The sequence below is a fragment of the Pectinophora gossypiella genome, chromosome 6, assembly GCF_024362695.1.
Source record: "Pectinophora gossypiella chromosome 6, ilPecGoss1.1, whole genome shotgun sequence".
Classification (NCBI taxonomy): domain Eukaryota; kingdom Metazoa; phylum Arthropoda; class Insecta; order Lepidoptera; family Gelechiidae; genus Pectinophora; species Pectinophora gossypiella.
The window spans coordinates 4,417,732-4,428,711 of record NC_065409.1 but is presented as its reverse complement, the minus strand read 5'-3'; positions in this window follow the sequence as shown (position 1 = coordinate 4,428,711).

Here is a 10,980-nt window from a genome sequence, read left to right as displayed (position 1 = left end):
CGACCTTCACCAAATCGTTGGTCTACTTTGTAGCGGGCCTATACTCAGCGTCGTCCGACACGTGGTCGCCATTCTAGAACCTTTCCGCCCCAGCGGCTATCGGTTCTCCTCGCTATGTGTCCTGCCCACTGCCACTTCAGCTTTGCAATTCGCCGAGCTATGTCGGTGACTTTAGTTCTCCTGCGGATCTCCTCATTTCTGATTTGATCGAGCAGGGAAATACCGAGCATAGCTCTCTCCATTGCCCGCTGAGCGACACCGAGCCTCCTCACGGGATCCATAGTAAGCGGCCACGTCTCACTGCCGTAGGTCATCACTGGCAACACGCACTGGTCAAAGACTTTCCTCTTGAGACACTGAGGTATTTTGAACGAGAAGATATTCGCAGCTTCCCGAACGCTGCCCATCCGTGTTGGATCCGACGAGAGATCTCTTTCTCGAAGTTGGACTTACCTAACTAGATTATTTGTCCTAGGTAAATGTACTGGTCTACAACTTCGAGTGTAACGTTCCCAACCTGAACTGGAGTGGGTGCGACATGGTCGTTGGACACAAATGTTCGTGCTAAGACCCACTCGTTGGGATGCGTTACTGAGATGCTCGAGCATGGTGTTCTGGTCTTCCAGGGTCTCAGCCATTAGGACTATATCATCGGCAAATCGAAGGTGCGTCAGGTACTCCAATCTCAATCTCCCTCAGGATTTCGGGAGTCGACGAAATGACTCTGCCGTCCTCAGTTTTCAGTCTCGTTAGTTGACTTTGCCCAATAGACAGATCTTTTGCGAACACCTTGGAGCCCTTGTTCCGCTCTATAGCCACTTTAATACGTGTAGTATTAAATTGGCGAAGGTCGCTCGTCAAAGACTTCGAGATCTGTCTATTAAGTTGTCTATAATGTAAGACATCCGCTGAGTCCTGCAGCCTCATTTCGTGTCTCTTATCCATGAGTTCGAGTGTGTGTGCGAGAGTTTCTGCGTTTTGGTACGGCGGGTTCTAAAGTGTTTAGAACCTACCGTACGGACAGCATCCACCATCAGGTCGTTTATATCGTCCACTTCTGCGCAGTTATCAAGGTACTCGAAGCGGTTTTGAAGCTCGAGCTGAAAGTGCTCGGGTTTTTGGATCTGGGCTGGCGCCGGTCGGAGCGTGGATTTTATCACTCGCGATCTTTCTAGCTTGATATTGATATTCAATGTGCCTCTTACCATGCGGTGATCACTTCCCGTCCTAACGGCATTGATCACAGAGACATCATTGAATATGTGCTTTTTTGTCGACATGATAAAATCTATCTCGTTTTTATAATTTCCACTGGGACTTATCCAGGTCCATTTGCGGGTGCGGGCTTTCTGAAGAAGGAGTTCATCATATAGAGGTTATCCTTCTCCATAAAGTCCGCCAGCATCCGGCCTCTGGTGTTCCGGACCCCAAATCCAAATTGCCCCACTCTCAGCTCGTTACCGCAACGCTTCCCCAACTGTGCATTAAAGTCCCCTATCACAATCGTGTAGTGGCTTTTATGGCTATGCATGGCTTTAGAAATCTCCTCATACATAGTCTCCACTTCGTCATCGTGGTGTCCCGAGGTCGGAGCGTATGCCTGGATGACAGTCAGCGAATATCGAGATGATATTCTGAGTATCAGGCACGCTACCCTGCTCGAAACACTACCGATGGTCAACACGTTGTTGACTAGGGACTTGTGGACGATAAACTCGACACTCTGTAACGAAATAATTATAAATTAAATTATTAAAACCATTAAATTTGTAAATATTGAGCAAAAACTTTGAGTATTTCCACTGCGTTACGATTGCTACAACTGCGTTACATTTCGCAGTAACGCAGTGCATCGGTAACTCAGTTGTAGAAACCACGTGTATTCTAAAATAGCACTCATATGGTAATTCATTTTATAAAACAGATCGTGTACAATAAATATTTGCTCCTTTTTTTTAAGATATAACGTAAAAGATTATTCAATATTCAAAAAACTCACCTATCACAGCGGTCACTCAGCGGTCTCCCAATTAATACACGCACCTATCCCGCCGGCGTCCTCGCGACTGACTCGGCGAATTTCAAAGCCACGCACTCCCCCCGCGCCCCAATAATATTTGATTATATGTTATACGACTTTTGGCGCAAATGCATACAAAATTCTAATTTTAAGACTCAGTTTCGTATGGTAACATAGTGTTCGTAATTTTTCGGTTTGCCGCGGGGACACAATAAATATTTTGGAATAATTAAAAACTGATAAAGGAAAATAATATTTATTATTGTTAAAGTAAAGATTAAATTACGTGTTATTACCGCAAATATTACATTTTAATAGCGTCTTGAAGAGTTTTTAAGTAATGTATGTTTATATGGAGTAAATATATGAGAGGGACAGTGGAATTTTGTAGGGAAACAACTGCGTTACTCAAAAGTACAACTTAGTTACCGTGTTTTTGGTTAAATTCAAATAATTTTGATAAAAAACGTGGAACATAAAAGCACGAGTATAACATCAGAAATGTACCAATAGTGTAATTATTTAAAAAATAATTGTTTGCTTTAATAAAAATCGTGTTTGAACGTGAGAGACAGGTTATGGGACCCAAAATAAAATAATAGCCCTGATATCAAGTGGAATTTTCCGTCGCAAAATTCATGTTTTTTTTTAGTTTTTTTAAATTATTTTTAATTCTATACTTTTGAAAAAGAAAATTCCACTTGATATTAACTCAGAATAATGAGCTGAATCATCCCTGTCAATATTCATTACGATGTCAATAACACCCCGTGCAAGTACATACAGAAGCCATACAAGTAGGTATGGTATTAGTGACACCGTAACGAATACTGAGGGGGATGATTCAAACCATGATTCTGAGTTGATATCAAGTAGAATTTCCTGTCGGAAAATTCATGAAATTTTTTGTGATTTTTTAAGTTATCTTCCGTTTCATACTTTTGCGACGGAAAATTCCACTCGATATTAACTCAGAATCATGGTCTGAATCATCCCTCAAAGTTTTCGTTACGATGTCACTGACACCCTGTATACAGATGGGCCTATTATATAAACAGATTGCTCACTCATTTTAAATTTGTTAGTACGCTAACATTATGAGACAATACAAGCGTATTTTAAGGGAGATGGTGCTTGTAAAAGGATTTCCCTTATACTACAGGTCACCAGGCCCCAACCCTTGGAAATCATTTAAACTATTCTAATGCGCTACTAAGTAGCTACAAATATTAGAGAAATGTATATTATATAAGTAAGAGGAGTGAGAGGAGCTCGGTGGCGCAGCGGTAAACGCGCTTGGTCTGCGATTGTTGAAGTTAAGCAACTTTCGCAAAGGCCGGTCATAGGATGGGTGACCACAAAAAAAAAGTTTTCATCTCGAGCTCCTCCGTGCTTCGGAAGGCACGTTAAGCCGTTGGCCCCGGCTGCATTAGCAGTCGTTAATAACCATCAATCCGCACTGGGCCCGCGTGATGGTTTAAGGCCCGATCTCCCTATCCATCCATAGGGAAGGCCCGTGCCCCAGCAGTGGGGACGTTAATGGGCCGATGATGATGATATTATATAAGTAATCCAAAAAAAGTGTACTTGTATTCCTTTACAAGTTATTTCAGTTCATTTTGTTTACTACAGAAACAATAAAACATGTTACAAGTTGCCCAGACTTATGTTAAATTACTTAGAAACTAACAACAACATCTTGATAAGGGTACAAATTGCGAGTAATATAGGCAAGGAAAAATTGCCTGTACTCGAGTAAAAAAGTGATACGATAAATTGTAACGTGAGGTTTCCCTTATCGTCCTTCGTTCTATAAGTACCTATGTATATACACCCACGTTAGAATTCGTCTTTCAGTGTCTGAATTAGGTACTACTCTTGTCGAAAACGTACAAGACATTGGATGTCTGACTGGCCGTAAACTACTTTTTTTTATATAATTTATTGTCCACAGGATAACACAGAAACACAATATGACAACATGAAGAGCGACAACAACTTCCAGTAGGCCTGTAAGAGGTGAAAGACTAACGAGGAGACGGCAGATAGCGTGTACAAGCATACATATTTGTACATACACTTATAAAAATAAATATACACTAATTACAATACCTAATATAATAGACATAAGTACTTATATATTTTGATAAATTATATAAAGTTATACGTGCAATTAAATGTAAATATATAAAGCAATAACTATTTACATATTTAAACAAAAAAATAATAATACTTATTACCTACATAGAGAGATAATATTCCTTAATTCTTATTTTTAAAATGCCAATAGACTGCCTGTCGCGCATAGAGTGATGGAGTGAATTCCATAACCTACCTGCGTTTTTATTATACTGCTGAATATGTATTATGTTATTGTAATGTTAGGTACGAATAAATCCATAATACCTTATTTAAAAAAAAACTTTTTTTGTCTCATTCATCAACCGTTATAAATCAATAAATTCATACCATAAACAATCAAATGTTTATTCATTATTCTTCCGTAGTATTATCTCTTAGGGTGGTATTAATAAACTAATCTCAGCTGAGACTGCCCTAAAGATCCTGCTCAAGTCCCTGTTTTTATATAAGAACTGTCACTTTGACATGATCATGAGGGCACTCTCGAAGCTGAGATGAGTTAATCCCACCCTTACTTTCTATTAATCTTACGTTCCGTTCTACTCACTTTTCTACAATTATAAGACTATAATACACCTTTGTTTAAGGTTCGGATATTATCATAATTAAAACACATAATAACGGGTTCTTACCGCGTTTAAAGCAGGGATTTGAGACTCCCGATATTTCGACACTGTTGCAAGTGCCATGGTCACGGGATGACAGTCTCAGATCCCTGTTTTAAACGCGGTAAGAACCCGTTATGTGTTTTAATTATGATAATGCACCTACTACAAAATGACTCATGGGAGTCTAAATACCGATAATAGAGGCCACTGCCATACGTAAGCAACATATGCCTTCTTGTATGTAGGTAGGTACGTCCAAATAACATAAAAACGAAACAGGTTCTAAAAGATTGATCCGTAGATTCACATCCGGTGATTTCATCGAGACTTTATTGCGCATACATTCCTTTTTTCTGTCGAATAAAGAATATTTGATTTGAAGTACCTATATATCTGCGAGGGTCAGGTACAAAAGGTCTGGTTACGTGCGAACTCGGCAGAATACACCCTTTTGTTTTGGGTACCAGTATTTGTGGTGACATGTGCCGAAAGCATGAGGTATCCTTCACCCTCAACTTAGTTGGATCAGTCGGTTCCCTGTCATAATCAGGGCCTAAAATTCTGAATAACTTTCGTACACCGCAAACTACCGCAAATAATATAATCTGTAGAATATGGTTGTATTTTAGTGGGTGGGGAGTTCTTAATATTTACCAGCACAGAGTTCTCAGGCTAACAATAAAAAAATAATTAAAAAAGAGATAGCGACAAAATAATTATTTCTGAAATAAGGTAAAAAAACTTGAAAAAGGTACAAACATACATACATAAATAAACTCACGCCTATTTCCCATGGGGGTAAGCAGACACTATAATAATTCCATTTGCTTCGATCCTGACACATATCTCTTGCTTCCTCCGCATTCATCAATCGCTTCACACACACACGCCGGTTCAGTGTACAGTGTACTAAACCTTTTCTAAGGACATCACCAATTTGGTCAATGTAAGTCCTCCTAGGTCTTCCTCTGCCAGCCCTACCATCAACTTTTGCTTTATATACCGCTTTCGCAATTCTGTTATCCTTCATCCGCTCTACGTGTCCAAACCAACCTAACACTCCGTTCTCAATCTTCGTCATTATCGTCTTTTACACCACATCTCTGTCTTATCACACTGAACAATAAAGGTACAAAATGGATCATAATATCTTGTAAACCGCAAATAATCACTGAAACGTACAAAGGGGTGTTTTTGGTAGCCAATGAGCCCCTCTATCTAATTTTTCATTTTAAACGTGACCCTTTGGGTCACCTTTGGGTTAACCCGTAATCACTATTACACAACAGACACGGTCGACTTTTGTTTTATTCATTTGAAAATTCGAATGCCATCCAGTGACATTACATGCTGAATTCTTCTGGAGACGTCAAAAGAATTTTTCATATTAACAAAACAAAAACAAACTTTGTTCAGCCATAACTTTATTTGGAACAATGAGTAAAATTCAGACAGATAATTAACACATTTGATGTCTCAAACATTAGTATCTACCTACGTTTCTCAATAGAGACACATAATATACAATACAGAAAACTTACTGCTTCAAAGCGAAACGTTCATCAAACAGGACTGTTTCACATGTTCATTATTGTACGCCACAATTTATTCTTATGTTATTGAAAATGATGAGTTTCGTAGACGATTTAAAGAACGGATCTACACTGGTACCTACTTACTTATTACCAGTAAATTTCAAACACATTCAAAATTAATTATTGTATTTATAAATTAATCATTTTAAAGTTACCAACTTATTTTTTCAAGTTATATGTAATTTTATAAAATGTGATTGAGATCAAAATTTTATTTTACTTTTAAACTTGATAGAAAAATACTTTGACCTATTATGGCATAAGAGCAATGTATCTACAATCCTGATAAGTCTTCGCAATACTCCGTAAACTTCAGTAGATCCATAAAGACCTTTTTATGTCTCTAATCAACTGACTTACATACGGGCAATTGATTTGAAAAGGAACATCTGATACGGGTACCTATTATACTGAAAATTACCTTATGTTATAGAGACTGTTTAGTTTTGTACTCATTAATTAATAGGAGGCGCCTCAAAGAAACCTGCCGTTGTTCGGTTGATTGACCAAGAAATTACAACCCTCGGCATATCATAGGAGCAAGCTGCAGAAACCTGTTATTGAGCCCTACATCACAGCAGGAGATAACAAGGTTTAAAGAAGATGATTACTCATTAAATCACAAACTTTTAGAAAGACGTGTTTTGCTTTTTTATTCGCCCCTAGCGTTGACGAAATTAACCCTTACCCTTATTTCCATAACAAGTTTTATACGCGCAAACATTTTCTTCATTTGGTGACGAACCTAAAGACAGTTCCCAACTTTAATTTTAGATAGAAACATAATTGTATGAGTAACATCAATTTACACAAATGTATGCAAAGAGTTGTACATGTGCCTTCATTATCTTAATTAACGTTGTCGTTATCACATTACAAACAGTTTGAAGTTTTTCGCAATTAAATCTTGAGAGATTATGTTGGATTGCAGGTTTGTTTTGTGTAGGGATAAAATTTAAAGCGGGAAAGTAGTGGGAAAATAAACTTTTTATAGAAAGTACAACAGTATCTACTTAAAAGTGTTTTCGCATTACTTACATCCGAATGAGTCCGAGTCAAATGACGGATCCGAAGTAGGTCGCAGAATGAATTGTATGGAACCTTACCTATTAAGGTAAGGCGGCGTAATTTAATGTGTTACACAGCGTGCGTTCGTGCTGTCAGTACAGGGAAATAAGGCGCTCGTAGCGAGCGTCAACACTGATTTTAAGCACATGACGTAACATATCATGCTCGCTGCGAATGGTACAATACGCCTCGTAACACCCCGGTCAGTCACTCACCTTAACGGATACAGCCGATAACTCGTAATTGTTTATTAATGCACATCTCAACACTAATCTCTAGAACCTCTGATTGAATTTACATGCAATTTTTCCTGTTATGACATGCATCTTTCCAAGAAAGATATAGTTACTTACCTGTGAATCAATTTAGAGGAAAACGCAATGAAACACCAATTTAAGTACAGTTCATATTCCATTGTCTGTCGATTTAGCTTAGGTGTCTTTAATATTTAAAAACAGACGTTTATTATCACAAAAACCTTGTTACAAAAATGAGGTTTTTCGAAGGTTTGGTAACTTCTTAAAGAGAGATTCTTAAAGGGCGGGTTTAATTGAAATTCTTTCGAAACTTTTCAACTTTTTAAAACAAATTTATTTTCAGGGAAATGTAAACAAGTTTACTCTCACATTATCTTAAACAGCGAAAGTTTAAAGATTTCCAAGATTAAGACTTTTTATGTTCTATCCTTTGTTCTGATAAAAGATAGACTTTACCCATGTAAAGTTCTGCAAAAAAGAAATGCTAGGTAAGCTGCATCCGAAACTATAATGTTAACACCTCGACGTCAATAAGCTGATCCCATTTCGAACCTCTTCTCCCCGACATTAACCTAAATATCTCGGACAATGTCCAAAGGGTCCTATCTCACTAGGACACCGTGGCGGCGCAACCATTGTCGCACCACCAACAAAATGTAGGAAACTATTTAGTCGCACTTACCTATATATAAATGCTACCTCACCTGTAAGGTGTGCATGACAACCGTGCCGCGCTCGGCACGAATTTTATCCAGACGTTTGACGTTCATCTACGTAGATAGCATTCGTATCGTTTATTGGTCGAAGCGCTCAATATAATTCGCACCGCGGCTGGTATCAACAACAACCAACAAAACAGCAGGTGTCACCTGCATACATAAACAGTTGTTGGGGGCCTGACCATGGTCAGAATTTGGTATTTAGGTCCGCGCCCTCATGTGCACCTTCAGACATGTAACGGTTGCAATTCACTCGCGTTCTCTATTTTGCCAAATAAAGAATATAAAAGTAAAGTATAAAATTCGTGTATCGTATAATTTAAATAAAAAAAAACACTCTAATCTCAAAAGGAAAAAACAGTGTTGAAAATACAATGCGTGAAATATAAAAAACACATCTCACGCCAGAGGAGGATCAAATGCATGCGCATACATTGTTGTTTCCCTAAGGTTTGGGTAACTCTGCAAAGTGCGTATTAAAATATTTATTCACGCAGAAAGCCTTTGAAAATATAGTCTTTTGGGTGGCTGTGAGTAAATGAAAAATATACTTCGTACACGTATTTACTACTTTCAGACAGCGAAATGATTGTTCATGAATATAACATAAACAACAGCCTATACAAACCCCATTACTAGGCACCGCTATTGCGTTATCTACTGAGGGAGCGTATTGTAAAATATATCTCAAGTTATATCCGGTTAAGGGCCACATAGAAGCAATTACTCTCAGAAAGCAAAATTGCTATTTGACATTTTGTTGACATTACGCACTTACTTTTAAATGCGCAAATGTTGAATTGCAATATTGCTTTTTAGGTGGATTGTTTCTATGTGGCCTTTTTGACCCCCCCGGTCTTGTCATGGACAGCGTAATGGCGATAAAAAATCTGGAGACTTATATATCGAAGTCGTCTGATTAAATCCTGTCCAGTCATTATGTTAACGATTTGTTGGTAAGCTAAAGCCTTTAAATACTGCGTCCTCTTACATCGATGCAGTTGGAAAACATAATATAACTTTGCATGTATTTATGTATGTTTTATGTAGCTCGTTTTAAGTTATATTGCATTATTTACTTATACCTGTATTGCACCGTCCCCGACTCCAATATGTAGCAAGTTCATTCAAAATAAGGTTGCCTGGAAGAAATTGCTATTTAGCAATAAGGCCGCCGATTGTACTTCTCTTACTCTCTCTCTCACCCGGTAGAACGTTTAAGACAACTGGCTTGAGGGTGCCCAGTTGTGTTGTGTATTATTTTGTGTCGTATTGTAAACAGTCTTAACCAAACTATCCCTGTAGAAGTTTTAATAGACCACGAATAGACAAGACATAAAAATGTAATGGTATAGTTGCGGGCGGTATTAAGACGAAATTGCCTACATTTATCATACGCAAATGTGAATATATCTCATTTGTTCCCGCGTATCTAGTTGCCTAGGTTAGCAGAATTTCACACATGTTCTCGATATATTTTACGTAATATTGACATATTGGAAATGGAATATACTCTACCGACAAGAGCTCAATTACACAGTCGTTAGGTATTATTTGCATTTATGCTGGACTGAAATGGTGTCAAATGAAAAAGTGCTGGAAAGAGTTGAAGAAAAGAGAACCATATTGAAGACTATAGAGAACCGGAGAGGAAATATGATTGGCCACCTGATACGACACGATTCATTTATAACAAACATTATAGAAGGAAAAATTGAAGGGAAGAGAGGAAGGGGTAGACCTAGGATAACATTTATGAAACAAATAAAAGAGAAAGTGCAGGTCGTGTCGTATCGGGAGGTGAAGGTTTTGGTGGGAAGAAGAGAGGAATGGCGGTTACTCCACCGACAAGAGCGCAGCTCTTAAATAAAGAGAGAGAGAGAGGTATTATTTACTTTATTTCATTTTGGAGAACAGACAGTCATAACACAGCGTCTATATGTTACATAGTGATAAGTGAAGACAAAGAGTGTACTTAGATAAGATAGATAATTTAGGTACTTAGATAACAAAGTGACGGTATGATCAGATTAAGACGTCTAAGAACAATAAGTTATATTGATTTGTTCGACAATTTACAGTACACCTCTGCTTACCCGCTCGGGGAGACAGCCCTATACCATGTTATATCATTGGTTCGGCTTACGCGCTTCGAGTACAGCAACGAACGAAACTGTGGGCACAAGTCCGTTGATGCAGTAAAATTAAACCTTGAGTTATTATAATATATGAGGTAGGTTGTGCATGCGTCAAGTAAAGGACTAACGTACCCCACCTCTCCATCCGCCACACCACCCAAGGACTACAACCCGCACATTTGTGACTGTACAACAATGGGCAAATATTGTTAATTATTTTACTTGTTGAGAAGCTCGGTGGCGCAGCGGTAAACGCGCTCGGTCTGCGATTGTTGAAGTTAAGCAACTTTCGCAAAGGCCGGTCATAGAATGGGTGACCACAAAAATAAAGTTTTCATCTCGAGCTCCTCCGTGCTTCGGAAGGCACGTTAAGCCGTTGGTCCCGGCTGCATTAGCAGTCATTAATAACCACCAATCCGCACTGGGCCCGCGT